At 39.0% G+C, this 20,844-nt stretch overlaps 1 pseudogene; it reads right to left on the bottom strand.

Moving 5' to 3' along the window:
• Window positions 1–878: 878 nt before the first annotated feature.
• On the bottom strand, window positions 879–4,955 carry LOC132016411 (thioredoxin-like; annotated as a pseudogene).
• Between the last annotated feature and the right edge of the window lie 15,889 nt (window positions 4,956–20,844).

The following is a 20,844-nucleotide window of genomic DNA, read 5'->3' as shown; positions in this document are numbered from 1 at the left end:
TGCTCCCTGGGTTAGCTCTTGATTATACAGATCCAGGTAGCTGCTCTCTGCTTCAGTGCTCCTTTCTCCCTGTTCCCACGAATCTCAGAATCACAGAAACTTGGGGCCTTACCTGCAAGCAAGAAAACGCCTCCTCAGAAATTACAGAATTACAGCCATTCACAACTGAGTATCTTTTTACCCCTGTCATAGTGAGACTACAATTCCAAATCTTCCTAGCAAAATTTATGTATAGAAAGAATAACAAAAGACACCGCTATTCATCAGTACGTCGTGATTTAAATTTTCAGACACATTTGGGAAATAGAATCTGCAGGGAGAGGGAGAAGAAAAACAAATCATGGAAGTTTTAATGAGGAGACTGTCATTTTTCATAGAGGTGAGAACAGGGCAGGACTCCAATGTATATAAAAAGAAAGGACTTGGTATTTGATAAATGGTCAAGAGGACTTGGTAAGGAAAAGGGACACATTTTATTTTCCATCTTGCCTTGTGCTACATTGTTCATTCGTACCTCTAGACTTAAAAAGACTGTTCTGCAAGCCTTAGCTCACTTTGTTTGAGGTCTGATTACTCAAAAGAGAATAAGAAATTAGGTGACATAACTATGAAGTCAACAAAATAGTATTGGAACATAGATTAATCACAGAAAAGTCTACATTTATGAAAGTTCATTTAAAAATTTTCTTTTATAAAACTGCTTTGTTAGTATAATATTTAAGAAAAGTGTTTTTTTAAAGGGTAGAATTAATATTTTATTGTAACTAATAATCAGATGGCAGTTGGGTATAGAGTCTTCATAAAAGACTTGTAAATAAATTTTAAAAAGTCAGAAGTTTTCAACAGCCAAGGGCTGCTTATGTTTTCAGAAAACATAATTAGATTAATTCATTTGTGGTGGCTTAAAGTTTTTCCTTATTAGCTCCAGAAAATTCACCCACCTTCTGTCCCTTTTTAAAAAAACTGGAAGGTCAGCATGTATTTGACCTCACACCAAATGGACATCCTGACAGTCATCCATGTCTACTTCAAGGAACTCCACATCAGAATACATCTCAGAGAGGGAATGAAAGAAAGGCTTGATCATTGCAAGGCTCAAACCATGTGGTTGAGAAGTCAACTACTAACAGGTTTATCCCCTGCACCGTCCAAGGCTTCCTGAAAAGCATACTTGCTCTCAATCTGCCTTATCGTTTTGGTGGCTGGCGGTCTGACAAGCAACCGTAAGAACTGATGAAAGTGGATCCAAAATACAGGACGGAGCTTAAGAAAAGTGTTTTGATTTTCTTTCTCTTTCATAATATTCCTTATTTTCTCATGACTTAGAAATATTCAGGATCCCCAAATCAGGAAGCTTCTTGTCATGGCACAGTCATTGCTGATCAATACTTAGTCTTAATAGCTTGCAGCATCCATTCATGGCCCTTTCCGTATGTGCCCATCCACTCATGACTCATTCAATCGGGGGGAGCAAGTGAGTCTGAAACCCACTGGAATGAAGCCGCAATGGAAATTCAGTATTTCCACTATGCAGTAATTTCCCTCAGAAATGAAAACAAGGCATGCAGAGGTTGTGTTACAAGCCTGGAAGGAGTTGTGCATTGGTGGGGAGAGACAAGAATTAAAACATACACTACAAGTAATGATCAGTTTGTGCTAACATGACAGCTAACATCCCATGGGGAAAAACAGTAAATGTCTTCCTAACCCTACAGTACATGGAATTAACAGCTTTGACTGTCCGCGTTCTCCTGGACCAAGACCTAGGTAATCTTGGAAGATCTCCACCACAAGCACCAGCAAAGTCCCACAAGGGTTTTATATTACATTGCACAGTGAAAGACACCAGAGAGAACTTCAGTAAGCTCATGGTTGAAGAACTTTAATTTTTAAGGACTGTTGGTCCTGTTAGCATGATAGATTCCATCTACTAGCATAATCATCATTGGGATCCAGCTTTGTAATATGATAGGTGAGATCATTTGTTTACTCCTTACAAATGCAGTTTCTGTACAGTTACTGTAGGCAGGGTTTTGTTTTTCTTTTAAGATTTTATTTATTTATTTGTGAAAGAGAGTGAGAGAGAACACAAGAGCGGGGTGAAGGGCAGAGGGAGAAGCAGGCTTCCCACTAAGCAAGTAGCCTGATGCGGGGTCCATCCCAGGACCCTGGGACCAAGACATGAGCAGAAGGAAGATGCTTAACCAACTGAGCCAGGTTTTTTGTTTGATGAGGTAAATGTAAAGATTGATGAAATGTATTTTTTGCTGTCGGGAATTTGTAGTCTATGATCCTGGTTTACAGGTTTGTTATCTTTGGGCTGTTCACTAATATTCGAGACAAACAGTAGGGCATGTGCCTTGCCCTCATTTACAAAATGTAAATCTTGTGTTACTTCCCTGTAATGACTGTTCCTTTACTCTTCACATGGTAACAGATAAGTACCAAATGTGAATGTTTCATCAGCCTGAATGTATGATTTTTTAAAAAAAGTGTCATGCAGAGCCCTCTGACACGTCAGATGGCTACAAAGTTTGAACAAAAATCTATTAATATTTGCTGCTTGAAGCCTGAAGTTTCATTGTTGCTGTTATTATGGCATAAAAGAATATACCATATTCTTTTTCTCTTATAATCCTACTTATCTCCAGGATCCTCATCTCTCCTCTAGATGGTTCTATCCATGAGCTTACTTACTGGATCTGGGATCCCTAGTTTGCAGGCAGCATATCCAGAACCACAGCCATGCTCCCATGAGTGGGGAGAGAAAGGAGGTGCAAAAGCACTGGGGCTCCATTTGTTACTGCTCACCGGGGGACAAGTTTGACACCAGAGAGGAGACTGAATGTGGTAACAAGGCACAAACCAAACATGTAGTCTGACTTTACAAAAGAAATGGGAAAAGAAGAATGGATTGGAAAAGTCCTACAACAGTGGGAGAACTCAGGACTCATAGAGGGTGAAGGTCCAGAGAAAGTAAGGAGCCTGGTGCTCATCTTGGGTGACAATGGTATTGGTAGTGGTACCAACTGACATTCATTGTGCCAGAGAGTTAGCTTAGTACACTCTCTACTTAACCTCATTTATCCCCAGTAACAGCCTTACAAGCCCAGTACCATTATTTCTGCCACTTTAAAAATGAGCTTACTGAAGATCAGAAAAAGTTGAAGATTTGCCTAAAACTGTCATTATTAAGAGAAACTATGATTCAGGTCCTTTCAGGGTGTGTCCAGAGTCAGTACTGTCTCCAGTGCTGTTTTTCCTCAATTAAAATGACAAAGAAGAAACCCATGCACTCTTTTACTAGGAACTGTGGACAGACATCAGTTTGTGCCTTTGTTCAAACCTGAGATCTCCCTTTTCATGTTTCTCTTTCTAATTTAGTTCCTACCAGCTGCTTATACCAATTCTAACTTTGCGGGCACAGAATGATTCGTAGAGAGTTGTTGGCTTGCACTGGCTTGGCCTGAACCCCAGAATCTTGACTATCAAAGAGTGAGATGAGCACCATCACATTTCAGGAGCTTTTACAACTTAGGAAATGAGAAGGAAAAAACATTTTAATTGGTTAAAGGCTGAACTTACTCTTTTAAGGAGAAGTAAGCTTATTACACCTCTTTGTTCTTAAATAATGTATTTTTTAATTTACTATTTCTGATATAGGTACCTATATTTATTGCCATTAGGCTTAATTTTCCTCAGCTAGTCTAGTGGGAGTAATAGTTTGAATGCTTGCCTGGTGTATGCTGCTTCAAGGTATTATTGCAGAGCCTTATACTTCGTTAATGTAATTGTTTTTAATATTGATCATTATAAAATTGATTTCTGTGGACAATACTCCTTCCCAAATATCCCCCAGTCCCAGCAGCACAAGCACTGGAAACCTAGTCAGTAAAGCATCTAGTCCGTGCAATATCCCCAGTTTGCAGAATGTTTGCCATAGCCAGCGAGAACTCTGTGGCTTGTCTGTCTCTGTTAACTCTGTGATTCAACAATAGGGAGACTTCCTTAATTTGGTATAAAGAAAAGAACTGCTGTGTTGACATAAAAAGTTACCAGTTCTTTGCAGTTCCCAAACTTCAAAGATAATCTGGTTTTTATCCCATGATTTCATAGCCCAAAGTTTTGCTTTGCAATGATGTCAAGTCAATTACATCTTTGCCAATCATGTGTTCATGTGGCCTGGAACAGGGACAGCAAATGGTGTCTATTTACTAGGCCAAGATTAGACATTTGGGAGCAACTACCTAACCCAGGCTAGAAAGAAAATGAGGTTAAAAAAAAAAATCTATTGTGCCTGTCATGTTGTAGGAGGGGAAAGACAACTTTAATACATTAGCATTTCTCAAAGACATTTGAAATGTGATAATATTAACTTATAAAGTCATTTGTCTTCACACTTGTTGTATACATTACTTTTTATATTGTTTAACAGACTTTAAAATGATATATATGTTCATCTTGTAATGTGCTTTAACATTTGCATTCAACAAAAAAAGACAAAGAAAAAAACCTTACTCTTCTAGAAAAATTGAAATCAAGGAAATGTTAGGTCGTGTCTGTATCAATCTGTGGTCGTGCTCACTGCTGTTAGCAGAGCGTCAATGACAATCATCATCTTAGTGAAGGAAGTGATTCCTGGCTCAGTCAGCTGTGTGTGCCCTACAGACTTCCCTGGTTCTTCTAAGCCCAGAAAAAGAAAGAAATATGCATTCACTGGATGCAAGGAAAATCCTCACCAACAATGTGTGAGAAGAGAGTGCCATCGCCTTGAGCTACCAACATGGGAGTGGTTTTTCATTTCCTTATTTTCATTCTCCCTGAACACTCTTGTTAGCGCAAATGCTAGGTCTTGCTGTGGAATTATGTATTCACGTTATATCAATCAATGTATGATAGGCAGTGTAAACCCATGCAAAACCAATGTAGTCTTTTGTAGGCCCGTAGATGGACATCGTTAGTGCAATTAATATTTAATCAGTTTGAGAAAGGTGTTACAATTTGCTATGCATGCTTTTTAATTATTTTTTTTCTTTTGGAATAACAAACAACAAAATGCTGATGAATTCTGTAATTTCCCAGATGCTGTTTTTCAGTGAACAATGAACAATGAGCAGTACCTGCAGGCTCTCAAATGATAAATACAAAATGATCTTAGTGAGAAACAAACAACTGAAGACATTCCAGAAGAATATTTTATGGGGTCTATAATTAGGAATAATCTTTCAGCAAAGTAGGAGTTAGACATTTCTTTGGGAAATTATTTGCTTTGAAAGTACTTAATTTTTAGTTCATGTTTCGTATGTCTTTACCCATCCTTCTGATCAACTGTGAATATTAGCTATATACCTGCGGTTGTCCCATAACATCTGTAAGTTTCAGTTTTTACTTTAGTCACTAATAAAGGCTGTCATGACACTCAGAAGAAAGCATGAATATAAAATTATGGGATGGACAGAGCTGGGTGGTTGACTGCATGGGATTCACATTCATATAGGCCCAGCTTTAGCCCGGATATCCTCACTAGCTCTCAGCTGGGTGTGGTACCTGAAGTCTCTAAAAGTCTCTAAACCTGAGGTCCTTCCTTTGCAAAATGAGGTTACCTTTAGTACCACCTCATGGAGTAGGGTAGGATGTTTGGAGATAACGCCTGTAAATGACTTAACCTGGTGCCATGTGCATAGAGACCGTCGGTGGATGCTGGCTCTTAACCCTTCAGTTGTAGAAATCAGAACATGAGAGAGATTGTACTATTTCTCATTAATCTTTTATCTTTTACTTCTTCCTTTTTTTTAAATTTTCTAAAATTTTTAATTTTTTAAAAATTTTATTTTATTTTTATTATGTTCAGTTAGCCAACATATAGTACCTCATTACCTTTTATTGTATTAAGGAAGGCACGTGTTGTGATGAGCGCTGGGTGTTCTTTGCAACTATTGAATCGTTGAACACTACATCTTCCTTCTTTCATTATTCAGCCTGAGGAATGGTCAGCTCAATCCCGAGATTGCTTTCTTTCCATCATTCTTACACACTGGTCTTTCAGTGGCCTTTCCCCTCACCTCTGTGAGCCTAATATGGTAGTCTGAGCTCTTGGAGGCAGAGTTGTGTGTTGTTTCAGTGGCCTGGGTATCTTTTGTGTTCAAGTAGTAACTACAGCAGAACTTAGCTGTTACTCCCTCTAAGCCTCAATTCATTCTTATATAGGGAAAAAAAAAATAAATGTATATCGGCACCCTGTAGGGTTTTATACAGTCAGAAAGAGATAATAAAGCTCTTAATACAATACTTGGTATGTAAGGTCCGTAAATGCTAGCTAATTGTATTCTCTTGCTAAAGAGCTCCATTTCAGGAAGTTTCTCCTCATCCGTCTTCAAAGTTTTCTTACCTCCCACATATAGTCTTGGGTTTCTAGTTACCCTTTGGAGTACCATTAGGTTTTTTATATTCATTTACAGTGGACATTTCTTCAAAAGCTGTTCCTTAATAAGAATGTTTGAGGATGACTGTATAGTTTGCTTTAACTATGAACAAAATACTACTTATATTTATTCAAATAGACATTCCTGTCCAATGATTTATGATGTTTTTAAGGGTCAAGTCAAGAATGAATACTCCCCACTAACAAAAACCTGCAGAGTAATGCTGATGGAAAACTAGAAGAGAGTGGGAGAACTCTGCTTAGAACAGATGAAAGGGAAAATCATATTGGCGTCCCTTTCCATTTTTCAGTTGCTTCCACCAGTGTCTGATACTTTTCAGAGTACGGGTGTTTCATTGTCTTTGAGTAATTTTACAACTGTGTAAATCATAGGAAACTAAGAGTAACACAGACTATTCTTGTAGAGAGAAATGTAAATTGTGTGATGAGGAATGTAATTGATTATTGCCCTGTGGATATTGACCCACTTTTGATCAATTTATAATTCATTTTGGCATTCCTTATTTGACCCCTATGTACAGTGATTTGATGTTCCTTTCAATCTGGTGATAAATCACTGGTCCCTGCTCTAATTAATGAATTAAGTAAAATCTTTGACATTCAAAAAGAAATTCTGTCTCTTTCAAGCTTCGATTACATGTATGTTGCCAGAATTTACCTACAAGTTTTATCAAGCTTCCCAAATGCATATTGGTTACATGCGTTACCAGAAGAACCAACAGGATTGCCCGAAAAATGCCACCCCTCAACAATGTATACCTATCAGGATTGATATGTAACAGTTAACCTATGCGAGTCACTCTTGAGAATGCATATTTTATCTCATTTCATTTTCACAACAACCCCATGAGTTGTGTACCATTATTATCTCCTTTTCGAGAGGAGGCAAACAGGGTGAGTAACTCCCAAGGTCACATGTTCCGTAAAGGGTAGGGGCTGTGGTGAAAACCCAGGCAAGAGGCTAGTTGTAGTACCCATGCTACATTTCCTCTTAAAATACAACTTTAAGACAATCTGCTGGGGTTTTACACTAAATATTAATGTTGATCTCAGTATTTTTAGTCGCATGTTTATTTGTTAAATTTAATTCTCTAAATGTTGCTGTTACTTGCTTGCTGCTTCTCTTTTCCCCCCACTTTTCTTCCATTTGAGTGTTTAATCCCACCCTTGCTTGGATCTCACGTGAAAAAAAATTTTTTTTAACTGTGTCAAAGTGAATCCTATTTCAGGAGTTTAAACTTTCTCCTGGAGTGCTTTTTGTAGGTTTCTTATCACTTCTTGAAACCTCAAAAGAGGTCATAAGCAAGCACTTCCCAGAAATTACTCATACATTAAAGGCCAGAGAGGGTAGTTTAAAGACAGTTTTTTGAGAAGATTTGCACTGTGAAATCTTTAACTACATCTAAGCCAGTAAAGTATGCCAAACCATGAATTTTCTTGAAAATCTCTCTTTGATTCCATTTATTGGGGAACTACAAAAAAGTGTTAATAGGATTAATAGGAGTAATTCAGAATCTTTCTAAATTTTCCTAAAGGCAAGGGAAACATATTTGTAGGACTTTATAATAACACATGAAATGTATACCCATGTGCTGATGCAGTCATTCAACCAACATTTACTTACATAAACAAGTAAGGGTTTGAATTTTGGCTTATAACTTATTAGCTCTGTGATCTGGAACAAGCTGCTTGATGGTTTGAGTTCCTATAAAATAAAATAAAAATACAAATTGTACCATCTTCACGGAATACCTTTAGGTCATTTAATGAGGAAATGTGTGAAAAAGCACATGGACGGTTTGGTATATATAGTAAGTTACTAAATTTTTCTCATCTCTAATCTTTCTTTTACGATCTACACAAAATTTCACTGCCATGTGAATAAGACTGTGTCACAAGGCCCATCTGTAAGTGTCACAGTTATCTATTACTGATAACAAATAGTCTCCAGACTTGCTACCTTCTACACAACAGACTTAACTATGCACACAGTTTGAGGGTCAGGGATCTGTGAGGAGTTGACTTTAAGGTTCTGCTTGGGGTCTGTCCTGTTGTTGTAGTCACGATGCTGAGTGGGGCAGTGAGTGCTGCCAGACTACTCCTGTAGTTACCGGTGGGATGTTTCAGCTCTTCACTGTGTGTGTCACTATAGGGCTGCTAACGGCATGGCTTCCCCAGGAATGAGTGACCAGATGGGAAGACAGAGGGACAGAGAGAAGATGGCGTATACTTTACCGCCTACTCTTGGAAGTGGTGTGCATCCATCTGCCGTGTCCTGTTGGTCACACAGACAGAATGGGAGGGTACGGAAGTGTGCCTCAGAAATGTGCGGATCCTGGTGAGCTGGGATCACTGCAGGCTCTCCTGGGGTGAGTTCATTTCCCCTACTAACAGAACTTGAAGAGGCTCCCTTGTTTTTCTGAGATGGAGTTTTTTTTTAAGATTTTTATTTATTTATTTGACAGAGAAAGATCACAAGTAGGCAGAGGCAGGCAGAGAGAGAGAGAGGGAAGCAGGCTCCCCACTGAGCAGAGAGCCCGATGTGGGACTCGATCCCAGGACCCTGAGATCATGACCTGAGCCAAAGGCAGCGGCTTAACCCACTGAGACACCCAGGTGCCCCTGAGTTGGAATTTTTTTAATTCTTGTTTTCCATCATGCTGACAAAGGTCCTTGACACCATTCCCCTGTGTCCCCACGCTCCTGTCTGGTCATGTTTCCCATGACTGTCACCTGTGGGTGGCACAGTCATCCTCAGAAAACCATCCATACCACACAGTTTCAGGATTGTGTTTACTACATTTTTTTCTGCTAAACTTCCCTATCCCCTCTTTGCCAGGGATTGAAACTCTCCCTGTGGTTGAAAGTCCATTTAAATTCTGTCTTCTCCACAAGAATTATCTCAGTCTTACAATAGCTGGCTTCTCTCTTTGTGAATCCTGATTGACTGCTCTATAAGTTTCTTGTATGGTAATTTTCTTATGCTAATATTCTGATATTTCTGTTTTACCCTCATCCTCATAAACTGATGAGGTGAGGTCATGAGACCCAGTCATCTTTGAATCCCCTTCAGTGTCTAACACACTGTGTAGTGCATATAATGCACACATCAAATATTTGGTCAGTTGAACTAAGTGAATTAATGCATGCTGGTGTGGAGAATATGGTAAAGGAAGGGCAGCAGCAGGACCTTCTGTGTGACTGAGTTTTTTGGCTGTGGTCATTTCCCTTTACTTTCGCCAACAGATGGGCAGGTAGCAGGATCATTAGGTTAATTTTAAGGATGTGGATTTGGTTATGATATTGAATGGACATCAGCACATTTTGTTGTGAATAGCTCTTGAAATGTCCTTTAATGGGATGCACTTAAGCAGAGAAATGTCCATTGAAGGCAATGAAGAGCAGATAATAGCACGGAATCTCTACTTTTTATCCTCCACAGCAATTTTCTAAGTATGGCTATCTACAGGAAAACTTACTGTATTGAAAAAGTGGGTCACTAGGAACTTACGTGGCTGCTGTTCCCCAAGACCATCTCCCTTACCCATTTCTTATCCAAGTCCCTCCCTGAAATCCTGAGATCAAATGAAGTCCTTACAACATTTGACCCCATGGTGAACAATGGCCATCCGTCTGTAGAGGCAATATGAAGAAATCCGTTTTGAGGTGCTCAGTCCAGTTGATGCTGAGCACCCTTGAAAGGTTTTGGGGGAAGCATTCATGAGTTCTCACACGTTGTTTTCCATAAGACATCCCCCAGTAGACACCCCACACCCATTTTACCTGAGTGATTTGTACACGTGGTCAGAAATTGAGCCACACTCTCATGAAGGGCAGCTCTGGATGGTCGTTAGCCATTTGTGGGCATGAGAGGAGCAATATGTCTGCATGTGGGAAGGTTACAAGGGCTGCATGTCCTGGCCAAGCCCCACGGCATTTGTGACACTCAGGAGCACACTGGGGGGCATTTGACTATGTCGGTGGAAGGAATCAAAAGCAAAGAATTGACTTTTGGTCTGGTAACACATGAGAGTGCAGAGCTGAGGTATAGCAGGAAACTGTGCAGCTGGGTCACTTGAGGATGAGAATCAGACTCCTGTAACTACATTTGCCAAAAGGAAAGACAAAAAAGTTTGGAATCCCTATGTATTTTGTAATTACTTATAATCATGGAAATCTTGATATAATTATGCCATTAGGTCACGTTCCTTTCTTTTCCCTATAAGAAAAATTTTATGGTCTATTGTCCAAAAAATATACTCTGGAAGAATACCTAAGAAGTCTAAGATAGAAAGTAAAAATATATCATGGAGTGGTATCTAAACAATCTAAGATAAAATGCATCCTACTATTCTAATATTTGTCTAGATTTTAACCCCAGGAGATTCTAGATGTGGAGGCAGTAGTTTGTATATAAATTCTAGGAAGAATTTTCCATTCCATGTAAGTTCTAAGTCTCTCATTACAAATTAACACTCAGGATCCTATGACTTAATTAAGGTAGGAGTTTTACCTAGGCAAATTTAAATTATATTTGCTAAGACCTTAACATTAAAATGTATTGTTACCAAGTATTAAATATTTCCTCAGAGCTAAAAATTAAGCATATAACAGTCACTTTTCTCAGTTAAAAAGTACAGAAACATGTTTAGAAGAACATAAATGTGCCTGTCATGTGACAGGCACTCCAGACTCCATACTGATTTTTGATGCTGTATATTTCTGCATAGTTGACGACTCCTAAAACATTATACTAGTGAATTGAGTACAGCATTTGTACTACACCTCTGCTAGGCATTTCCTTGTCGATAAAATAGACAATGGAGTACAATTAGTTCTTTGGCAGAACTCTATGTATATAGCCTGTCTTCACTAATCTTGTCTTAACTCCGCATTGCCTGAGTGCATCTCAGCAACAGGTCAAAAGACACTATTCATATGAGCCATTTCTTATTCTTTTTCAGGCTGATAGATTTCTTTCTGATAGTTTTTCTTTCAGCATTTACTCTTCAATGCTACAGAATTTGAAATTGAATTTAAATCTTGAAATTTAATCACTGGTTCCTATTAATGTATCTTACAATCACACTTGGAAAATCACTGTTTCCTCTGCTTCTGAATTTAACACGTATATTTTAAACAATTTTGTTACAGTTTTAGACAAGAAACTTCCAAAGCAACAAATGTGGGAAGGTGATTTTTGTGCTTTTGGGGAGATATATCACCTTCTTTAAACAGGTGAAATACAAAAGACCTATTTATATGTAAATAAGGTACCTATTAAATAGTATAATGTATAAATGGGGACCATGGACACCTACTTTTTAATTTCTATCTGTTACCCCAGGATGATTATAAAAAACATTTCCTTTCAGGCAAAAATATATTTGGTTTGGAGGACAAATTACATAATCATTCTAGATACATCAGTCTGAGAAGAAAGTGACAATCACCATCTATTTAGGTACTATAAAGGAGAAAGTTGTACTGAAACCAAATACTTCAACATCTATTTGTATATAAAATAATTCATATATCAGTTGAATTGTGAATTTAATAAATATTTCATTAAGTCTCCGTAAGCCAAGCAGTATGCCAGGCATTTGCTAATTATTAGTAATACTAGAGAGAAGATGGTGACAGGATGGTTTTACATCTCGCTGAATACCAGAATAAGACAGAGACATCTGGGCACCGGAAATAAAACAGTCACAATGGAACAGGCCACAGGCTCCAAACACCAACACAGATGGCTACAGAGGTAGCATGCTATCTGCATCTGCTGGAAAGAAGATGTTTCCATTGAAACAACAGGGTGTCTGGAGATCCTTAGATGCTGAGAACCCCCAGACTTCCTTCCAGCCAGCTCCAGAAGGTTCTGCCGACCAGAACATGGAGGTGGGAGTGCTGCTTCTCCAACCGTGAGTGAGCCAAGGAGGTATACAGCCCCACCTGGCTCCTTCCCCATCTGGGGTCTGGGGTTCTGAGAGACTGAGAAGATGCTGAGGTATAGAATCAGATCCCAGTGGGAAAGTGATGATGGGAACAGAAGCTCAGAGAGAAGCAGGGACAGAGCAGTCATGGAATCTTGAAGCCAAGAACCTGTCTTTTTACTTTATAAGGAAGTAGAGAGGGAGCTCTGGACTCTATAGGAGAGCTACTCCATATCACAATGTTCCTTAAACATTCGGAAAAATGAATTGCAAATGAAAATGGCAACATGAAAATTACATACAATATCAGATTATGACAAGAAAAAAGAAAAGACAGAAGCGTACCAAAGAGACACATCCAGGGAACACATCCAAACTTCAATTCCTATTTCCAAGTGAATCAAAGACACATTACAAATAATGAAAAACATAAGCAGAGCTCATAATACTTTCAGAAAAATAGACAAGAGGGAACAAAATGAAAATGAAATCAAAGAAAAAAGATTTAAAAAAGTGATTTGAGAGAAATTGATAAAAATAAAGATTGGAAAAACACATCCAAATATGGATAATGAGAGTCCCTGAAGAAGAAAAGCAACATAAAACAGAACAAACTAGAACTAAACAAAAGATTTTAAGGTTTGGTTACAAAAATTGACAGTATGTATGGAATGAGCAAATTACGTGCTTAGCAATAGTAACACAGAAAATCACTACTAACTACATACAAACTGCTGGAATGTCCAATAATTATTTTTAGATCACTAGCTGACATAGCTAGTTAGTTATAAGGGAAAAAATTAAATTATCACTCTTAGTAGTGATGGTTTAGGTCAGAAGAAAATGGAATGCATTTTTAAAGGACCCAAGGGAAGGTAACGTAATAAAGCCGTTCTGAGGTCATGTGGTCAATAATTCTGGAAAGAGTATCCGGAGTTTCTCTATCACACAAACATGGGCACACGTATGTATGTGCAGACAAGGACACACAAAATGCATGCATGCACACACACACACAGTAGAAACGGTCAGCAGGGTGTTCTGACGATTAGCATGAAGTTCGTTTCTTTCTCAAAAAAAATTACAATGCCAATTTTACTCTGTGACGTGTGGGTCAATTTGATATAAAGAAATTCTACTTTGAAGAACCTACTGGCAAAGTTGGAACAATTTAATCTTCAAAAAGGATAATAATTAAAATTTATTGAAGCCCATCCAATAGGTTTAAATGCATAAACTCATAATAATATTTTTAAAAACTAGTTTGAGATGTTATTAAGAACCAATTATTTCTCCTGAAAACTGGTGGATAAAGGGGAAGAGTCAAGAACTTATTTTCTCTTTCCTATGTGAGCTCACTACTGCCGCGTGGTCAAAATAGAGGAGTAGAATTTTCTCTTTACATTTGCTAGTGAGAGTTAGAATATCACCACTTAGCAAACTCAGATGGAATGACCAATCTAAGCATTGCATTTCTACATCAGCTAAGTACATAAAGGACAACCAGTCATAACGGGCCTTCTGATAAAAGAACACAACAATTTGGTCAAAGGGACCAAACCTGTGGGTCCAGCTTCCAATTTGGAAAAGTTACAGAGGTTGTTTCTCTGTCAAATTCTACAGGACAAGTGCTCTGAACTCTTCAACAGATAAAACTGAAGGAGGAAAAATGGTTGAACAGGGAATGTGTCAAATAAAAGAGACCTAAAAGCCCTAAAAATAAACTTTGAAAAAAAAGCACAAGGCAGGGACGCCTGAGGGGCTCAGTGGGTTGGGCCTCTGCCTTCCACTTAGGTCATGATCTCAGAGTCTTGGGATGGAGCCCCACCTCGGTCTTTCTGCTCAGGAGGGAGCCTGCTTACCTGCCTCTCTCTGCCTGCTGCTCTGCCTACTTGTGCTCTCTCTGTTAAATAAGTAAATAAAATCTTAAAAAAAAAAAAAAAAAGCACAAGGCGGTAGTGGCTGTACTAGTCAGATAGGTAATGGTTATTCTGGGAGGAGGGAAGGGAAGCAGCCTGGTGAGGGGGCTCGGTGGTGCCTGTTGGAGCGAATCTTCATGGCGCACAGACCTAAGAGCATTCATCTACACTGTGCAGTACTCATTAAGCTGTCCATTTGTGTTTTGTGATTTCCTGGGTCTCTGTTTTGTGTGTATAAGTTTTTAAAAATAAAAATGGGCGTTCTGTTCAACCCTGTGGTGTTATAAATACTTAATGTGCACATTGTTTCTCTCGGTGTCTATAAGTGCCTGGTTGATTACTTTGTAATGGACAAATAGAACCCATAACATCAAATTAATAACAATAATCCCTTCTATTGACTGATTATTATATGTAGCTGGTACAGCTGCTCCCCATCTCCCTGAACCTCGGACCCAAACACCCAACCTTGCCTGGGATGTCTCTTCAGGCAAAAAGTCATAGAACCACTAATCTTCTGTCTTTCATTAGTTTCCCAAGACCCAAGAAGCCCACCTGCGTCCTCTGATGCCTAGAACTGAATGACTGTAGCGGTGTGTTTGGAGGGCTGCTCCCCCCTCCCCACCCTTCCCCACACCACCTCCCACTTGTCTGTAGAGTGTCTTTAGTCTAGGAGTTAAAACCACAAGACAAATGGATGAAATTCCCCTCCTTCAGGCTCATCGCTGCCCCCCAGTCGCTGTCTGCTTTGTCTCTTCCTAGAATTGTTGTGTCCCGAACATTTTGCCTGGATTACATATCTGAATGATGATTATTTCAATAGGGGCTATGATTAGGAGACACTGATTTTATGGTGGCTGAGTGACTAATTTCTGTTTTCAGACATGTGTTTTGATATCATATAAGTTCCAGGTGGGGTCACCTGGGTGGCTCAGTAGTTAAGAGTCTGCCTTTGGCTCAGGTTTTGATCCCAGAGTCCTGGGATAGAGTCCCACATTGGGCTCCCTGCTCAGCAAGGAGCCTGATTCTGCCACTCCCCCTGCTTGTGTCCGTGTGCTGCTCTTTCTCAAATAAAAAATAATATCTTTTTTTAAAAAATCCCAGGCTACACTATACTCTTGTTAAAAGAACAGCATTAAGAAGAAGCAATGCCCTGACTTGGCCAAGAATATTTCTGTAAGGAAGGCAGACATTAATAATTTTGACGAAGGGATGATTACATACATGCAGAATCCCTGAGAGTGTTTGCTTGCTCAGTCATTTCAAACAGACCAATCAATAATTACTTGGGTTCACTGGGGAAATAGCACTACTAAGAATAATTTAATGCAGTTGGAACCAGAAGATGAATTTGCATTATCACTCCCCATACTGCAAAAAAGACGACGTTAAAACATGAGTCATACTCTCTTAGAGCACAGAATTTATATAGGTGACAATAAGCTGCTTTTGTACTAATTGTCTCACTTAGCATTTGCCAAATCTATCATATTTTTGATACAATAAATTACTCTCCATTTGTTTTCTTTATATCTTTCCTTGGTTAAAAATAAAAAAATGGAGTGATTTTTTTTTTTTTTTTCATTTCAACCATGGCATGTCCCTTTAGGATTTGGAAGCATACTTTCTATGATTTCTAATAAATTTTACTTTTTTCTCTACATTAAGTTGACCCTAATCCTCAGCGTAACAGCATATTCCTATCATGAAAGGTCTAAAAACAAGTATTGTGGTTAAAGTTAGATATATCAGATACTCAAAGGAGGATAGAAGTAATACAAAAGATAATAAAGTAGCTAAAGTTGTTAGAATTTAGCCTTCAACAAAGTTTCACAAGACATTGTAAATTCCATTACATTTTTCTTTTTCTGAGAACACAGACTATTACTTCCAGCTTCTTTTGTAGTTAAGTTTGAGATTGTATCTGGTTTCGCAAAAGATACATCCAGAAATGTCCTATCTTCTTTCAAATTCAGCACTTCAGGCATTCCATATGATTCTTAAGTTCTTTCTTCACATTTCTCACTGAAATGTGGAGATTTGTGTCCCTAAGGAAGGGGCTCATGTCAGATGGGAGACTCCTTTCAGCCTGGTTATGGAGTGACAGGATGGTGTGATTTCCCACTCCTCAAACCACCAGTCATTAACTCCAGATCTCGCATGAACAAGACATAAATAAACCTTTTTATGGGCAGCCACAAAGACTTAATGGCTACTTCGTTTTCACACCTGAGCCTCATGAATCCTGCGCAGTACAGAAGAAATATGGTGGCAATAGGCCAAGTCTTGGGGCTCTGCCCTCTGAAGATTAATTTAACCAACTTTGTAGCTTTTAATTATTACATTATATCTTTTTTCTTTTGAACCCTTATCTTTAAAAAGATTACAGTCAAGGGCTGTTACTTAGCAAAGGCCAATTTAGTGGGTTGGATTGTTAATTCTAGTCCATTCGTGAATCTGCATTTCCAGAAATAGACAGAATGTCAAAATGCCCATATTTTCAGTCCCTTATGACTGAGTTCAGTCAAACATGGTACTTCTGGATTTCTGTTCTCTACAGACTTAAGCTTTTTAACTTGGGTTGCCATCCTGAATAGCATTTTTCATAAGGAATACACCCAAATTTAGTTGTAAAAAGGAGAAAAAAAGGCATTTGTTCATAGGTTCTGTGGATACAAAATTTAGAAAGGGCAGAGAGGAAGCACCTTGTTTCTGCCCAAGATTGACTCATCTGCTCCAAAGATTTAGAGCTTGGAGGTGACTTAGTATTCAAGACTAAAGTGCTATAAAGTCATATTTTGTTCTTATATCTGGCCTTAGGACTATAAGAGCTCAAAGACTGGGACTCCAACCACAGATCCTATGACACATGGCCCCTCCATGTGGGTTGGCCTTCTTACTGTAGGGTGGCCTTGGGTTAGACAGATTTCTTACAGAACAGCTCAGAGTCTCAGGAAAACAAGGGGGAAGATGTATTGAGACTTCATTTTTTGATTGAAGTATAGCTAACATGCAATATATATGTTTCAGGTGTACAAGATAGGAACTCAACAATTATATAATTAGAAGTGCTTACCATGATAACTATAGTTACCATCTGTCAGCACACAATGTTCTCATACTATTATTGACTGCATTTCCCAAGCTTTAGTTCTCATCTCCATAACTTACTCATTTTATAACTGGAAGTGTTGTACCTTTTTTTTTTTTTTTTTTTTTTTTTTTTTTTTACTTATTTGTCAGAGAGAGCGAGAGCGAGCACAGGCAGACAGAGAGGCAGGCAGAGTCAGAGGGAGAAGCAGGCTCCCTGCAGAGCAAGGAGCCCGATGTGGGACTCGATCCCAGGACCCCGGGATCATGACCTGAGCCGAAGGCAGCCGGTTAACCAACTGAGCCACCCAGGCGTCCCGAAGTGTTGTACCTTTTAATCCCATCACTACTTCAGTCAGTCCTCCTGTTCCCTCCCCACTGGCAACCACCAGTCTATCCTCCATATCTATAGTTCTGTTTCTGTTTGTGTGTGTGCCTGTTTATCCATATAAGTGAAATCAAATGGTGTTTGTCTTCTTCAAGGTGTATCAGTTTTTGTGACCCAGCCATCATTGTCATTCCTGCATGTTCTGTTGGTTACAAGTGAATCACAGCCCACTCAGCATCAAGGAAAGTAGTTTTAGACCCCTATCTCTGAAAACAAGGATATCAAGAAACTTGTGACTATTTATTTCAAAACTGTCATAGTTGGGAGCCCCATGAGCTTCTTGAATCATGAATCACCTGAAATATATGCATATGTTTTACATACATACATTTTCATTTTTGAGTGGGTCTAAAATACTCATCTTTGAAGCTGACAGCAGAATAACAACATCTTGAGCATTATTCTTATGGCTGACTCTGCACTTATAACATCAATAAATTGAGAACTATTGCTCCCACCCACTTAGTCCATAAAACATCTAAAGTAGTTCCCTGAAAATACATGCAATAGTATAGTGGTATGAATGGCTACAAATTAAAATACACATAAATGCAATGCTAAGGGAAAGTTCCTTGGAGAATGTGTTGATCAGAAACCTAGCCAAAGGTGTTAGTATGTAAGCTGTATATAAAATGCCTGGATTAATTTAGCCTTTCTACTTTGTATCTGATGCTTCGATGATGTTAACACAGCTCAAAGAATTTTTCTTCAGAAGTCAGCAGCCCATTCTCAACAAAAAATGTTTTCATTAGACGAAAATACTGATGCCTATTAAATTTCAACAGATGTCTAACATTTTTGAAGATGTAGTAGTAGCTCTCTTTTCATGTGATTCTTTTTAGAGCTACAAACATAGTGACAGATACCATATATATTTTTAACCATGGTTGATTTGCTTTTTTAAAAATACTTTCTGACTAAGACACAGAGCGTCCTTGATAATAGATCCCTGAAGCATTCCCTGCAGTTATCCTGTTCATAATCTGCCAGTAATTCCCATTTCCTCTTGCTGAGGATACAAAGTGTGGCTGTTCAGACAGAAACAGGACATTGCAAGTTTAACAAAATGGACTGAGTCTGTGAAGCCATCTACCTGCTGCTCACCTCTCTCTTCCAGAAAACCAACTGACCTAATTTTGAAATGCAGGGAGATGCCTAAATCTGGGCTTAATAATCAAAAGAAGAAAATAAACAGACAGTAAAGCAGTGGCAGCAGTCATTTTGTGTACCAACATCACATCTGTAGCCTGAAATACAGAGATGGACTCACCTCTCATTTCTAGGGTTCTTGTTCTTGCAGACTGACTGGTTCTGAGCTTCCAGAGGCTGTGGGATTGCACAGGTCAACATGGGGTGGGGAAAGGATACACCAGGAAGAGAGGAGCATGGCTGAAAGCAAAGAAGGGCAGGATGTCCTGGTCTGGGAACGGACACGTAACTGCAAGGAAGAGGGTATAGACACAGCCCATAGGTTGGGGTCGTAATGTTAAAGTCCTTGAAAGTGGACCACCAACTGCCTTGGCTTTTCAACTACATGACGGCCGTTGTGCACAGAGAAGACCAGCCTGGAAGAGGGTTTGTGTCTGAATGAAGAGCGGGAGCCACATGAAGCACGGTTAGGACGCTCGCTGGCTGGAGAGCTGGTACCCTTCAGGGCATCGTGGTCAGAGGCTCGCTCTCCAACTCACCCAAACATTAATGTAGATTTGAATTATTTGAGGAAATAGGTGCAAATAGTGATTTTCCTTTCCACTCAACAAAGGGAAACCACACACACATCTGGCTCTTTGGTAATATCTTCAGAAACCTGGTACCTTTATTATGTATGTACGTATGCATTGCATTTCTCTGTAGCTACTCATTTTGCCAGAGGGAAGGTTTAGAACTCATCTTTCCAAATAATCAGCTCTTCAGCAGCCCGCAGAGATAGACTGCCAGAGTGCAGTGGATTTTGACAAAATCTGAAGGGAAAAGGCAATAAAATGTTAATAGAAAATACAGTAATAAAATAGGAAACAGTACAGATTAAGAATGAGCAAGCCTTAAGACCTCCTATGTTAGAAAGTGAGGCCTGGACTTCTGTAGAAGCACAGTGTTCAGTGAGAAAAATGCTTGAGAAAACTGAGTAGGCAAGTAAGATGGGAGATCAGGTTTGCCCCGAGAAATGTGGCTGTGGGGCTAGAATTGAAGCTAATTTCATCCCCATTGGGCCAACTGCTGCTGGCAAGCAGTCTGAAGACTTTGGCTGCTAATTCATTGCCACGTATATAAATCTGATGCTCATTTCCATGAGGTGGGTTTTCCCAGGAGATCAAATCAAACTGTGCATAACTTAAGAGTGGCCTACCTTCCATGGCATTTTAAGGCTAAAAGGATGGAAAGAGGAAAATGTTGATGGAAATCTAATGAGCTAGATGTAATCACAAAAAGAGTCATTATGCAGAAATTAAATTGATCTGTTGAGTGCCAATTCTAGTGAGCAAGCCTGCAATCAAATTAGAAATGAAAGTGAAAATAGACCTTGCATCTTCTCAAAAGACCCATCAGGCTATAAGGGACCTGAACTGATCAAATGATTCTAGACTGGTAAGCTACCAGTAAATAACAATAATGTGGGTTTTTAGCAGTATATGAAATATAGGACTGAACATTTCAACTTGCTTGAATTCATTTAGTCCACAACAACCCGATCTATCATTAATTACCCTCAATTTATAGAAAATTGGAGGCACATATTAGTTGAGAAATGTGCCTGAGGTCTCACAACTCATAAGTATTTGTGGAAAAATTGGAATCAGGACAGCATAGCTCCTAACTACTCTGTTGCCACAATTTATTAAAAAGGCACAAATCTGGGATAATGACCCCTCCGTAGTTCATCTTGGGAATGCATTCAAGTGTTTGAATCTAACAATTTTTAAAAATTATCCAAAAATGCATTTCTTGCAAAGTCCCAAAGCAGTATAGAAAAAGAGATGCTAACTTTCAGGAGAGCCAAGAGCTCTTGTATGGCTGCGTTCATTGAGTTGTGACTAGAATGGAGCCTGACACCATATTTGAATACTTACCCCG

Source organism: Mustela nigripes, chromosome 4 (genome assembly GCF_022355385.1).
Source record: "Mustela nigripes isolate SB6536 chromosome 4, MUSNIG.SB6536, whole genome shotgun sequence".
Lineage (NCBI taxonomy): Eukaryota > Metazoa > Chordata > Mammalia > Carnivora > Mustelidae > Mustela > Mustela nigripes.
The sequence above is the reverse complement of the archived record's forward strand: the minus strand, read 5'-3'. Positions and strand labels throughout refer to the sequence as shown.